Genomic DNA, 15139 nt, shown 5'->3' on the forward strand with positions numbered 1-15139 from the left:
ACTGTATAGCAGAGAGAACTAGACCTAATATTTTGTAATAACCTATAAAGGAAAAAAATCTGAAAAAGAAATGTGTATGTATATACAACTAAATCACTGTGCTGCCTATCTGAAACATGACATTGTAATTCAATTATACTTCAATTTAAAAAAGAAATACTTGATGATGAATGAATTAGTGAATAATAGATTCTCCTTATTTGATACACAAATTTAATATGAAGCAGTTTGTGCCCATTGCTTTACAGAGAAGCTTTTCCCTTTTTGATGTCTTTTTCATGGGAAATCATTTCAGCGGAAGTTGTTACTCAGGCGTCTTTTGATAGTTCCTCACTCAGACCACTGTTTGGATCAAACACTTAAGTGACTTTGTATAACATATATTCTGTGAGCAACTACTAAATGCCAGGCACTGAGGATGCAGTGGTAAACAAAACAGACACAATCTATGCCCCCGTGGAATGTATGTCTTATTTGGAGACAGGATTACAAAATAGATAATTTCAGCACAGATGACTCATAATTTGATAGGGGACTATAATTTGACAGGTGGTCCAAGCCATGGCACTCAGCTTAGTGAGGCTTATGATCCTGTGAATAAAACTGAAGATAAATAGATCAATTCATATATAATTACAAATTATATAAGTGCAGTGATTAAAAACTACAAGATCATATGAGATCATGCAACAGGAATGATATTCCTTTAGGTAACAAGGTAAGAATTCATTGAGGAAATAAAATCTGCACTAATATTTGATGGATAAGTAGGGACTAGCTCAGCTAAAAACTGTAAGAAGAGCATTCAAACTGAAAGAACAGCACAAGCAAACACTCTTGGGGCAAGAGAAAGGCATGACACATTTTAGGAACTCTAATGGTTATGGCTTAGCCAGTACGTGGTGAGGAAGTATGGCAGCAGTCAGGGCTGGAGCAGAACTGCCATCTTAATAAGACTGCCTCTTCACTTCCTGAATGTGGTCTATCTTCTCACTTATTTAAGTATTTTTTAGTGTTTCTCAGTGATTCCTAATTCCTAATCCTTTCAATTATTCCTCTCCTTTTCTCTTCATCCCACTCCATTCTCTCATTTTCCCTCACTGGAAACTTGATATATCATCTCTTTTTTTCCCCCAGTTATCTGAAATTTGAAAAAATATACTTCAATATTGGGGGTTTGGGGCAGGGAATTCCCACCCATTGAGCTATTCGGAGGGCCATTTTAATCTTGAAATTTGTGTGCTTTAGTTCTGGGAGATTTTTGTGTAATATGGTTTTAATGATATTTTCCCTTTGTCTATTCTTTCTCAAACTCTATTTGATTGTTTATTATTGATTTTGCTTTTTAGGACTGCATCTGTGGCATACAGAAGTTCCCAGGCTAAGCAGCCAATTGGAGCTTCAGCTGCCACAGCCACAGCAACGTGGGATCCAAGCCACATCTGTGATCTTCACCACAGCTCACGGCAACGCTGGATCCCTAACACACTGAGTGAGGCCAGGCATCAAACCCGCATCTTCATAGATATCAGTTGGGTTTATTACTGCTGAGCCACAATGGGAACTCCACGCTCTTTTTATTTAAATGTTGGGATATCCTTGATCAGTTATCTAGTTTTCTTGTATTTTTCTCTCCTATGTATCTTCCCTTTTGCTTTACACTTTTATATGTTTCCTTAAGTTGTTTATTCATACTCTTCAATGTTTTATTTCTATTATTACCTGTGCTTTTTATTTCTAGGACTTTTTCTTATTCTATTCCTTTGCACAATATTTTCTTCTGTTTTCAAGGATGCAATACCTTACCATGTCTTTGAAAACACTACGGTCTGTTCCTTTTTTGAACTTGTGTCCCTGAAGAGTGCCTATTTCCTCCAAACAAACTTTTACGTTGATGGGTTCTGTCCCTGACTTCCACATTAGAGGCTTTTCTCAGATGTCCAGGGGTATACAATGGTCCCTTCATATTTAATGGTGGGACATTAAGAAGACTGGAGACCCTATGTCTGTGTGTGGAGGCTGCCTAAGTTAGACTTCATTTCAAGGAGTCCTGACAGCACTGTTCACTGGGTCACACATCTCAGGGAAGAAGGTACTTCCATTCTCCTGCTTAAAGGGAGATCTCTGGGTGCCTGTATTTTAGAATCCGGAATGAAGAAGACTGGAGCTGTCAGCATTTGGTGGACACTTCTTTCCTCATTTAAGCATAGTGCCTTGCCTCTTAACTGGCCTCAAGCCCCTTCAATCCAGAGATTCTTCCTTTGCCGATGCTCTGAATAACTTTCAACTTTTCTGTCAGACCTCCAGGGAGCACTCTGGGGGGTGTTTGATGCTTAGGCAGAATTTCAAGTACTTCTGCCTTTTTTTTTTTTTTTTTTTTTTTTTTTAGTTCAGCTTCCAGAGGTAACTATCATCAGAACTTTCTGAGCTTTGGGAGGGTTCTGAGGGCATATTGGGTTGCTTGTTGGCTAAGAATGTGGCTTTCTTTCTAATTCTTTCTTTCTGCCACTTGCCCATTTTAAAATGTGTGTGGCTCTCATTTCTTCTTCCATTCTGTAAATCTATGTATGGTTTAAGGAAAAAAAATGCCTTCATTCAATTTAGAGGAAAATGAAATTAGGAATTAGATGCCAGTGTCCAACCTTCTTTCATTATGGTACTGGGAGCCATTTGAATGGGCTTTTAAAGCTTCATTCTTTCTATAAAGAACATTAAAGAATGTTTTGGAGTAGTGAAGAAGGACTTCAGATAATAGAGGTTTTTACAAAATTGAATTACAATTGACATACAATGTTATTTTAGTTTCAGGTGTACAACACAGGGATTTAATATTGGATAAAAGCATCAGGGATGACAGGGCTGGATTATATGGAGGGATCCTTTTATTTCTTTGAGCACTGCCCTCTCCCCCACCAGCCCGCGCAGAGCTTCTGCCTATATGTGTGGGTGGGTATGTACGTGCACATGTTAGACTGAACATCCGTCCCACCACCATCCTTCGGGAGTGGCATATCTGTATCGTATCCTCATTTTCAGTTCCGGATCTTGCGTGCAGAGTCATATCTGTACACCCAAGTAATACGTGTTTTAATCTTAAGTATATACACATGAGTTACTACTTAAAGAGTTCATACGAAAACTACCACTTCTGACTATGAGTGCAGTCTGAAACTTTGTACCCCACACAATTCTTGGTGCCTTAGTCTGATGTATTTGTTTTTTCCTTGCATTTTCATCTACAGCTTTTAGTTTTCATTACTGCTCTGTGGGTTCAATCTGCTTTTGGCATTATCCATAATTTCAATTAACAAGATAAAGATCCACTAAGGTGGATCTCTACTCCTTTCTTGAGTTAAGGTGTGTTCTTTCCTTAAGCATTGCTAAGTTTCTTCTTCCTTGACTTACACCGCCAGTGATAACAAGGTCAGTGCCACCCAAATGAGGTTGAAAGTCTTTCACCATTTCACCTATGTTATCAGTTACCTTCAGTTTTTCCCTCTAGAACCATTACATTAGCACTAGCTCAGTCAGTTCAGGAATACTAGAAGCAGTTTATTTGCTTTATTTACCATTCTATGATCATAATTATATTAATTCAGAAATGAGTTATGTTTTAAATCAGCACATCAACCTTTTCTTTGACTTCTTTTCAAGATGAGGGGCTAGATACCATTTGACATACAGCTGTGGATCTCTCTCATGATACCTCAACTATCCCTGTAAAATGAGACTGACAACAGAAATCACAAGTGGGTGAATGCCAGATATTTGAAAAAGCTGCTTTGTGTTTCAGTTATGAATAAATCACTCAAAATATGAAAGAAAAAAAAGATAATCTGGACGGGAATGATTACAGCTTTCGAAATTAAGATTAATTAGAGCAAATACTAGCTCTAGCTGTAAGAGAGATCGTCACCATTTTTACATTTCTAAAGGAACACTGAAAGAAATTAAGGCAGCTTGGGTTTTAGCACAAATTACACTACATGCTTTCTTTGATACTTTCAGTCATTCTAACTTTATTGCACTGTTAACACTGTATGGCTGAAGCACTATTATAAAAGTTAACCATACTCTGTTCTAATTTAGAACACAAACACTTTTTTTTTTTTTTTTTTTTTTGGACTGTGCCCAATGCATATGGACAATCCTGGGCCAGGGATGAAACCTGAGCCATAGCAGTGACAACACTGAGGCCTTAACCACTAAACTACCAGGGAACCCTACTCTATTTTTTCAGATTATTACTGGATTATGTAAGAAATAAGTATGTTTCTGTAAAAGAAAAGGGACAAGTCTCACTGCAGGTGTCAAGCTCGTTCTTAACTCATGAACTACTCTCTTTCGAATAATATCTTTAAAGGTATATGTGTATCACTGGCAGCTTTGAATGATGGTTTACAAATACCATTATGGTTACAAATTAATTTAGAGCCAACAGAGCATTGGGAACTCAATTTTTTTTTCTGAAAAATTTTTAGCAAAATAAATTACCATTGTCATTACTTAATACAAGAAAGAATATTTTTTCTTTCAAAAGTAAAAAAGATGATTTCTTCACTGCACCTATTAAACACTGTTTCCACACAGAAAAACAAAAAACAAAAACTGAAGGCATAAAATGGAATGGGAGGAAATATTTGTAAACCATCTGTCTGATAAAGGATTAATATACAAAGCATATGAAGAACTCATACAATTTGACAGTAAGTCCAAAAAACTAGTTTAAAAATGAGCAGAGGACTTGAATAGACATTTTTCCAAAGAAAACATGCAAAGGGAAAACGGGTATATGAAAAGGTGTCCAGTAACACTAATCGTTAGGGAATTGCTGATCAAAATCATAATGAGATACTACTTCACACCTGTTAGGATGGCTATTATCAAAAACCCAAAAGATAACCCCAAAATATTAGTGAGGCTGTGTAGTAACTGGAACCCCATACATTGCTGGTAAGAATGTAGAACGGAGCAGCCACACTGGAAAATAGCATGGAGGTTTCTCAAAAAGTTAAAAACAGAACTATCACATGACCTCCCTGTCTCGCTTCTAAGTGTATATCCAAACTAACTGAAATCAAGATCTTGAAGAGCTCTCTGCAGCCCCGCGTTCACTGAAGCATTATTCATAATAATCAAGATATGGAGGAGTTCCCGTCGTGGCACAGTGGTTAACGAATCCGACTAGGAACCATGAGGTTGCAGGTTTGGTCCCTGCCCTTGCTCAGTGGGTTAACGATCTGGCGTTGCCGTGAGCTGTGGTGTAGGTTGCAGACGCGGCTCGGATCCCGCGTTGCTGTGGCTCTGGCGTAGGCCGGTGGCTACAGCTCCGATTCAACCCCTAGCCTGGGAATCTCCATATGCCGCGGGAGCGGCCCAAGAAATAGCAACAACAACAACAACAACAACAACAAAAAGACAAAAAGACAAAAAAAAAAAAAAAAAAAAAAGATATGGAAAAACTCACATGTCCGTTGCCAGCTGAACAGATAAAATGTGGCATACACATTCACCGCAGTATTATTCAGCCTTAAAGAAGGAAATGCTGCCATTTATGACAACACGGATGAGCCCAGAGAACTTGACGCTAAGCAAAACAAGCGAGACACAGAGGGACACATACTGCATCATTACATTCATGTGAGGCGTCTAAAACAGCTTTGTAGAAAGGGAGAATAAGACGGTGGTTGCCAGAGCCTAGGGGATGGAGAAAGAGTAAATTATTTTTCAATGGGTATAAAGTTTCAGTTATGCAAAACAAGGAAACAACTGCAGCTCAAGCAGCTCACGGAGGTGGTCTGGTTCACAGGGAACCATCACCCTGGACATACACGAGGGGCTCACTCGGCATTTGCTGAATGGTGAAATAAATAAATAGGTCCACAGATTTTTAGCAAATGTGTGCCATCTTTCCTATGTCAATGATACCTCAATAAAGCTAAAAAACCACAGAATGAGAATTAAATATTTGGTTCTTACTTGTTGTTTACTTAGACCTTAAGCTCCAGAAGGACAGGGGTACACTGGTTATTTGTGCTACATTATACTTGGTGTCTACTGCCTGTAATCAATGGCACCAAATAAATACTTGTTGAAGAAATAAATGACTGAAAAATATCCTCTTAAAAATAAGGGCAGAGTGGAGTTCCCGTCGTGGCTCAGTGGTTAACGAATCTGACTAGGAACCATGAGGTTGCGGGTTCGATCCCTGCCCTTGCTCAGTGGGTTAATGATCCGGCGTTGCTGTGAGCTGTGGTGTTGTAGGTCACAGACGCGGCTCGGATCCCGCGTTGCTGTGTCTCTGGCGTAGGCTGGCGGCTACAGCTCCGATTAGACCCCTAGCCTGGGAACCTCCATATGCTGCAGAAGCAGCTTAAGAAATGGCAAAAAGACAAAAATAAATAAATAAATAAATAAAAGAAGGGCAGAGTAACTAAACACACAGAGACATGGATGCATGTACATGTAAGTGTTTGTTTCTTTCTTTCTTTAATTTCACTTTGGATCTTTGAAACATTCAATAAAGCTTTCTAAGGGCCTGGGGAGGGGGGGGGTCTGTATTCAGTAACTACTTGTCTAGTGTTTATTTGGGTGGCCGACGTCCATTTTCAGCCATCTGGACATATTTTTACTGATGACTAGCACGCATCTACTGGGCCAGGAGGATTAAGTGGCATAATGCATATAAAAGCATTTGTAATCTGTAAAGCGCTACAGAAATATAAGGTATTAACACTGTTATGGTTGTGATATTACCTCAAAAGGCACAGTAGTAAATTCTAAGCTTAAAAAAACATCCTCCTTGTCTATTTAGAAATCAAGATTATGCAGCATTTTTAGAAATGAAATTTTCCCACAGGAGTTTTCACCACTGCCTCTTTCAATTGTTTTGCCACATAATCTAGCCTGCTATAGAAACTGCAAAAGTGTAAAAATGGAAGTGTCAAGCTTATAACCACCTCTTAAAACTACTAGAGTAAATGTAGATACCGTTTTTAAAGTTTTGCGGCATATCATCTGGATTAAGGTTTTTTTTGTTTTTTTCTCTTTTCAACTACACCTATGGCACATGGAAGTTCCTGGGCCAGGGATCAAAGCCACACCACAGCAGCTACCCAAGCAGCAGCAGTGGCAACACCACATCCCTAACCTACTGAGCCACAAAGGAACTCTTGGAGCAAGATTCTATCATGGGGATCAAAGGTTTATTTGCAATGGATATTAAAAAAAAATAATGCTCTCTTTTAAGGCTGAGAGATTTGTACAAATAACAAGTGTCTTTTTGTTGTTTGATATATGAAGACATATGAACACTAAAAACACAGAAACCCCTAGCAAATTCAGCATTTTGTGCAAATAACTTAATCAGTGACCTAACAGCAGTGTCATTCACCTCCACATTAATTCTGTCCTCTCTCCTAGGGGTCCTAACCAGGAAATTAAAAAAAAAAAATTCTACCTGCCAACATATGGGTTAGGGGACTCCAGCTTAAGATGGTTTTAATAGGTGCTGATTACACACCAGGTATTTTTGCAGGAACAGAGAACAGAGCAATGAATGAAACATTATAATCTCTGCCCTCCTGGAGCTAACTTCCAACACAGACTACAGTGACAATAAACTGAGCGAATAAGAAAATTACACAGTGTATTAGAAGGTAATAAGTGCACTTGACAAATACAAAGTGGGCAGGGAGTGGGAAGTATGAGTGGGAGTGTAGGTTTCAAGTTTAAATATAGTGTTTAGGGAAGTTTCACTGAGAAGGTAACATGTGAATGAAGACTTCAGATAAAGAATCCAGTGATGAGACTTTGAAAAACTAATGGTTTCCAAATGAGACAGGTTGGGGGGGGGAATGCCCTGAGGGTTTGGGATGGAAATGCTACAAAATTTGGTTGTGATGATTGTTATACAACTATAAATGTAATAAAACTCACTGAGCAATTACAAAAATGAAATGAAAGCTTTTTAAAAAGAAAAGCTGAAAGAAATGAAAATAAAACTGATATCCTTAAATCAAAAAAAAAAAAAAAAAAAAAAAAAAGGATCCATTGATGAAGCACCTGAGGGAAGATGTTTCAGGCAAAGTTAAGAGTGAATGCAAAGGCCCTGAGGTGGAAATGTGACTAGGATTTTTTTTTTTTTTGAGGAACAGTGAGAGGATGATTGTGGCTGGAGTGGAGTAAAAGAGGAGAGGGGTCATAGGACACGAGTGGGGAGGAGAAAGGGGTGCATTTGAAAGTGCATAAGGATTGGAAAGACTGTGGCTTTTACTTTAAGGGAAATGGCAAGTCAGTTCAATGGATTCTGAAGCAGGAGCAAGGGTAAAATGCGTGTGTTTAGATGGCATTTGAAAGTGCGTAAGGATTGGAAAGACTGTGGCTTTTACTTTAAGGGAAATGGCAAGTCAGTTCAATGGATTCTGAAGCAGGAGCAAGGGTAAAATGCGTGTGTTTAGATGGCCGTCTTGAACCAAGTGTAATTTTTAAAAGGATGCTTTGTGATAGAGCAAATTATAAATTCACCACTTAGGCATCTAACTTCACATCTAATTTTATTTGTTCTGTTTGAGTTTGCGTGTGTGTGTTTCCTTTAATTTGTGTATTTGTATCTGAAGGGTTACTAAAATAACAATGTAGGAAGAAGGAAATAAATATGCTAAGGACAAAAATATAACATTTCATTTCAAATAGTAAAATAACAAATTAATCTCACTAACATCAAGTACAGAAAAGGGTATCACTTGTTATCATTATAATTATAATCAACATTTTAGAGATTTTAGTGAATGCAGTAAGTTCAGGAAGTGGCATAATTAGTATAAGCAATGGAGAGGAAGAGACTCAAGTAGTTTGCCTTGGTAAAATGATCACATATCAGGAAAATCCAAACCTTCTGGAAAAAGCTACAAATAATAAAAAAAGGAATTCAAATATATAAACATCAAGTTGCTTTTCTCAATACTAGCAATAACTACCTAGACATTTTAAAATATGCTAAGAAAAACTATGAAGTCCATTAATAATGCAAAAAATACAAAATCTTTATAAAGAAATCTATCTTTATGGAAAGATGCAAAAATATGAATAAAATTCGGTCTCTATATTTGGATTAGAACATTTAATATCATTAAAATTTTAATTCTTCAAAATTAATATTTAGGAGCCTAATTTTATAATCAGGAAAATAATCTTAAAGTTTTTATGGACCAAAAAATTTACCAAAATAATAAAATTATGGAAATAAGAATAATTAGTGTGGCAAAACTTACTAAAGTGTATTAGAAAGACAGTGTAATAAAAACATTATGCTACTAGGATTAGAATAGACAAAACAATGATACCAAAGAGAAAATCTAAAATTATACACTGGTATACAGAAAATATATAGTTTTTAAAATGTAAAATTTAATATATGAAACACTGTTATTTCAGTGTGAAAGGGCTATTTATTTAATAAATTATGCAGGTCCATTATCTTAAAGAAAATGTTGGATCTCTTACTGTATAGATTTAATTTAAAAAATTATAATTGGATTAAATGAATAAAGATAAAAAAATATTCTCCCAGTTTCAGAGAAAAATTTTGGTCAAAGAAGAAATCTATAAGCTATAAAGAACTGTATTTGATTATGTACATAAAAAAATGACAAAATTCAACATAATTTAATGTCAAAAAAAAAAAAAACACCTGGGAGGAAATGTGTGTGTCAATGATTCTAAGACCAAGAAGAAATGTGAGGATGAAAACAGCCAAGTTACTCATATTTGTTACCTGGGAAAAGGAAAGGAAGGGAGTGAGGCAGGGTGTGAAGGAAGACCTAAGGAGAAAAAAAGAAATTCTAGAAAAATGGGGAAATATGCATTTGTCTAATGTCTACTTATTACTACTACACATTAAAATGATGCCTGGGCACCTTTCAAAGACAAATTTAAAAAGGCAAATGAAATGAAAACAAATATGTGATTTTAAGATTGGATGTCAGAAAACACTCTTTGTTACATCAATACAATATCTGTGAAAACATATTAAAATAAATACAAAATCCAGAAACTATAAGACCCAGTGCAAGACTGTGGAGCAATAGAAACTCTCACTCATTCCTAATAGGAATTCAAATGTAAGGTCACTTTGGAAGACAGTTTGGCAGTTTCTTCCCAAACCAAACATACTCTCACCATACAATCCAGCCATCATACTTCTTGGTATTTACTCAAAAGAACTGAAAACTTATGTCTAGACAAAAACCTGCACATGGATGTTTATAGCAGCTTTATTCATAATTGTTGAAACTTAGAGGCAAGCAAAAGGTCCTTCAGTAGGTGAATGGATTAATAAGTGGTGGTACATTCAGACCACCCTGGAATATTATTCAGCACTAAAAAGAAATGAGCTATCAAGCCATGAAAAGACATAAGACAACTTTTCTTTTTTTTCCTTTTTATGGCTGCGCCTGTAGCATATGGAAGTTCCCAGGCTAGGGGTTGAATCAGAGCTGCATCTGTGACCTTGTGCACAGCTGGATCCTTAACCAGGGATTGAACCTGCATCCTCACAGAGACAATGCTGGGTCCTTAACCCACCGAGCCACAATAGGAACTCTTACATGAGGAAACTTTATTTCATGCTGCTAAGACAAAAAAGGCAATCTGAAAATGTTGCCCACTGTATGATTCCAATCATAGGACATTCTGGAAAAGGCAAAACTATGGAGACAGCAAAAAGATTATTGGTTGCCAAGGGTTAGTGGGGAGAGGGTGATGAAAAGGCAGAGCAATGAGGATGTTTAGGTTGATGGAGATACTGTGCGTGATACTATAATGGTTGATACATGTCATTGTACACTTGTCCACACCCATAGCATGTACAATGCCAAGGGTGAGCCCTAATGTAAAGTGTGAACTCTGGCTGATAATGATGTAGCCAAGTAGGCTCATCAGCTGTAGTGAATGTACTTGACGATGGTGTCCCCCAAGTGTGTGGACAGGAAGAATATGGAAAACTGCAGGCGGTACTTTCCTCTCAAATTTGCTATGAATCTAAAACTGTTCTAAAAGCAGTTTATTAAAATACATTTTAAAGCAAATAAGAAAACAGATTCAGGAGTCCAAAAATATTAAACTAAGAGAGTCTCAATAAATCACCTTGAGAGAGATTTGCATTTAGGTCTTAAAAGATAGAAGACAATAAAGCTTTCAAATGCTCTGAATTTCTAGTCAACATTCATCTTCTTAGTTGGCAAGTCGAATGCAAGGTCAGAGTGCTGAAGGAACGAAATCTGTTTCGTTTCCCTTAGAACGGAGCTAAAACCTTTGAAGCCTTCCTTTGAAACAGCACAGGCATGTGTTCAAACATGTTCATGGTATTCTTTGTCTCACCACTGTACTATTAATTTGACTTTTCCCATTGCAAGTGATTGAATGGTTGATGGTGTGTTTTAGCCTCATAGAAAGTGCTTCATTTTTCAATGATGTGTTTTGTGAAGGCCAGAGGCTCACCACTCTGTACTAAAACCTGTGGAATAGACTTCTTCCATAACATCCTGGAGAGTGTGTCCTAAGTACTTACCTCTGCCCTTGACCATGGACTTTAGGTTGGCTTCCTTGCCAAGTGGCATGCGTTCATTCTCCTTTTCCGCTCTGTAAGAGCTTAAGACACCTGCATTTTACTTAGGCTTGACTGGAGTTGGCAGGAATCTTTTTTCTACTTCTGCAAAAGTGCCACACTTGACTGTCCTCAGCCAGAGCCATTCTTAAGTATTTATGTTAGGTACTAGAAAAACAAAAATTAATAAACCTTTGCCCATGCTTCAAGGATCTCACATTCCAGCAGAGAAGAGGAGGAGGAAAACAGAAAACCAGAATTGAAAAGTCATAGGGGTCTTAAAGGGGTCTCCGGAAGTCTCAGTAGTGTTCAGAGAGTCTTCAAAACTATTGAGGAATGGCTTACATTATGAACGGAGTTTCATCGGTAAAAGACAAGGAGGTCATTCCAAGGAGAAGACAGTGGAGGTGATAACTGTCTACCTGGTACGTTTGGGAAAATTATAAAAATTTGGGAAAGGCATTGAAGTGCATCAGTTCAAATACTTAGGTGACAGGCATTGGCATGGATTTACCCATGGTGTTCTAAATGGATCCATGACTTACTGACTGTTAAATATTTTAATATCAACTCTGAGTAGAAAGGGTAATGATTGGCCTATTGGGTCATATTTTAAACAGGCATGGATAACAAATTAGGGTTTGAATATAAAAGAAAAGAGGAGTCAACTAAGATTACTATTCAGAAGGATTATAGAATTAAATTTGTTTTTTAGAAAAATAACTCTCAAGAAAATGAGGGGGGGATGGATAGAGGGAGAAAGGATGAATTTTTAATCTGTGTCATCATCCAGTCCAGTGTAGCAAGTGAGAAGAAAAAAAAAGGAACTTTATTAGAAAGACTAACAGTTACACACAAACAGTATGTTCCTTATTAAATTTAGCACATTCTTTTATTTTAGATAAAATTAAATCACTCAGGATTGAATAAGGAGATATTTCTAATGCATTGTATGTTCTGATTTCTTTGGACATTGTGTTTCAGGATGCTTAAATCAAAAATAGCTCCTTTGTTCTTGGTCTCCTCTCCACTGAAAAACACAGCTCTTAAACCTGTCCCAACACCTCTAGAACTTTCTGATCCCACGACCCAGCTGGCACCTCAAAACCTCAAGGAGAATTGAACAGAAAGTGGAATTCATGTGAAACCATGACCACTGCTGAATAAATATTCAAAGCATAAGTCCTATTAAGTTATGTAAGTAAGGAGAGCCAAATTCATAGATGGAAAAAAAACAAAACAAACAAAAAACCAAAACAACTTCTAGATCAAGGGTCAACAAATGTGTTTTGCAAAGGCCAGATAGTAAATATTTTTGCTTTTATGTGAAATATAGTCTCTGTTACAATCACTCAACTGTACTATTGTAGCCTCAAAGCAGCCATAGACATTGTGTAAAGGAATGTGGCTATTTTTCAATAAAACTTTATTTACAAAAATATGAGGCAAGCTGGATTTGACTCCTGGACCTTAGTTCGCCAGCTACTGCTTTAGAATGATTTATCCCAGTGTCCTCCAACGAAAAGAAACATGTACATAAAACAGTCACTCTACCAAAGCATATTAGTCTTCCAGAAAACATATGAAGAACAAATGAATTTCATCTGGTTTTACCACAGAACAACATTTTGTTTGCTTTTGTTTCTTCACAGATGTTTGATCATTCTTATAAACAACTTGAAACTTTTCACTTTCCTGAAAGCTAAACTTTAGCAGAGTGTTTTCATAATAAATTTTGCACAGAAAAATAGTAATGTAGATTGAATAGTAATGCCAGATTGAATAATCCACCTAACCTTTGAGAATGTTGGATTGCTCTAGGTTTTATGTATCTTACTAAAACAAACAAACAAACAAACAAAAAACAAAAAACAAAACCTCTCAAAATAAACTTTAATTGTTATTTTTTTCTTTCTTTCTTTTTCTTTCTTTCTTTTTTTTTTTTTTTTTTTTTTTTTTCGTCTTGTTTGAGCCGCAGCTATACATAAGGAAGTTCTCAGGCTAGGGGTCAAATCCGGGCTGCAGCTGCCGGCCTACGCAATGCGGGATCTGAGCCATGTGTGTGAGCTACGCCACAGCTCATGGCAATGCCAGATCCTTAACCCACTGAAAGAGGCCAGGGATTGAACCTGCATCCTCATGGATATTAGTTGGGTTTGTTACTACTAAGCCACAATGGGAACTCCAATATTTTTTATTAAAGATAGACTATTTTAGTAATAAAGAAAAAATACTTTATGCCATAAGGATAAAATTTATACTGGAATTCAGGATTATCAAATATCTGGATAGTTTATCACAGTGGTTAAGAATACAGACTACCTTCTACTGCCCTCTCTGCCACTTTCTGCCTGTGTGATCTTGAGCAAATCCATTGTCTCTCTGTGCCTCAGTTTCCTCAGCAATAAAATGAGGTTAATGACAATAGCTTTCAAATCAGATTGTTAGAAAAAGTCAATACAATAATACATGAAAACCGATCACTTAGGACAATGCTTGCTCCACAAAGAGCTCCAGAAAGAGCTATAATTATCAATTATTTTACAATTTCATCTCAACATATTTTAGAGGTGCAATCAGCCTTAAAGCTACCAGACCCCTTAAGATGTAGATGCCTCTAAAGCTCCAGCTCACACACTGGAAGAGCTTTTGAAGACATCAGTTGGTTTCATCTCTCACACAGGAATCCTTCCTTGACCAATAATATCAAGACCTTCTGTTTTCCTTCTGGGTATTTCTGGTTGTCAGATCCATAGCATCTGCAAAGCAACTGGTTTCATTTAAATTTCAGATGGTGACATTGATGAGAGAAATGATGTCTCTGGGCTTCCAAGTCATTCTCTATAAGGTGAAGTTAATATTATCTTATCTGCTTCAGAAGGGACTTGTGAAAGAGAGAATTTATCTCACTCTTCACATTTTATTTATTTATTTATTTTTGTCTTTTTGCCTTTTCTAGGGCTGCTCCCTCGGCATATGCAGGTTCCCAGGCTAGGGGTCTAATCAGAGCTGTGGCCGCCGGCCTGCACCAGAGCCACAGCAACTCGGGATCCAAGCCGCATCTGTGACCCACACCACAGCTCATGGCAATGCTGGAACCTTAACCCGCTGAGCAAGGCCAGGGATCGAACTCGCAACCTCATGGTTCCTAGTCGGATTCGTTAACCACTGAGCCACGACAGGAACTCCACCACTCTTCACATTTTAAAAAGGAGTATTTCAGAGGGTTGCCCAACTCTCCAGGAGAGAGAAAAAAAAAAAAGCATGGAAGGAAAACACACAGCTTTTCTACTCCACCACCCTCTTTCTGCTCAGGGGAATGAGTGACTTATCAGTCAGGTAAGACTGCAGGAAGAGTTGAGCAGGTGTGACTCAGCTTCTTCTTTGAAGCAATCTGTCACTCTGAAACTAAGCATTTTCCTATTGTCAATCTTAAGGCCATCTTTGAAAGCAGGAAATTTCTGCATTGTCCAGCCCTACCTGTGACTCTGAGGCTTCAAGCCAGCATGAGGAGGTCTATTTGGTCACAGAACA

At 37.4% G+C, this 15139-nt stretch overlaps 1 protein-coding gene and 1 long non-coding RNA gene across 9 annotated transcripts in view; one reads left to right on the forward strand and one right to left on the reverse strand.

Annotated features, from left to right (window-relative positions):
• Positions 1–15139, reverse strand: part of GRM5 (glutamate metabotropic receptor 5) — a 523795-nt gene that overhangs the window by 292687 nt on the left and 215969 nt on the right. The window lies entirely within an intron of this gene.
• LOC146399785 (uncharacterized) lies at positions 8134–13617 on the forward strand. The gene is made up of 2 exons (XR_014814935.1): positions 8134–8230; positions 8345–13617. It is a non-coding gene; the product is annotated as an uncharacterized LOC146399785 (long non-coding RNA).

This window comes from Sus scrofa, chromosome 9 (assembly GCF_054392235.1).
Source record: "Sus scrofa isolate SSC_HxYL_T2T_F1_AM1 chromosome 9, Sscrofa_HxYL_maternal_Yorkshire_Landrace_v2.0, whole genome shotgun sequence".
Lineage (NCBI taxonomy): Eukaryota > Metazoa > Chordata > Mammalia > Artiodactyla > Suidae > Sus > Sus scrofa.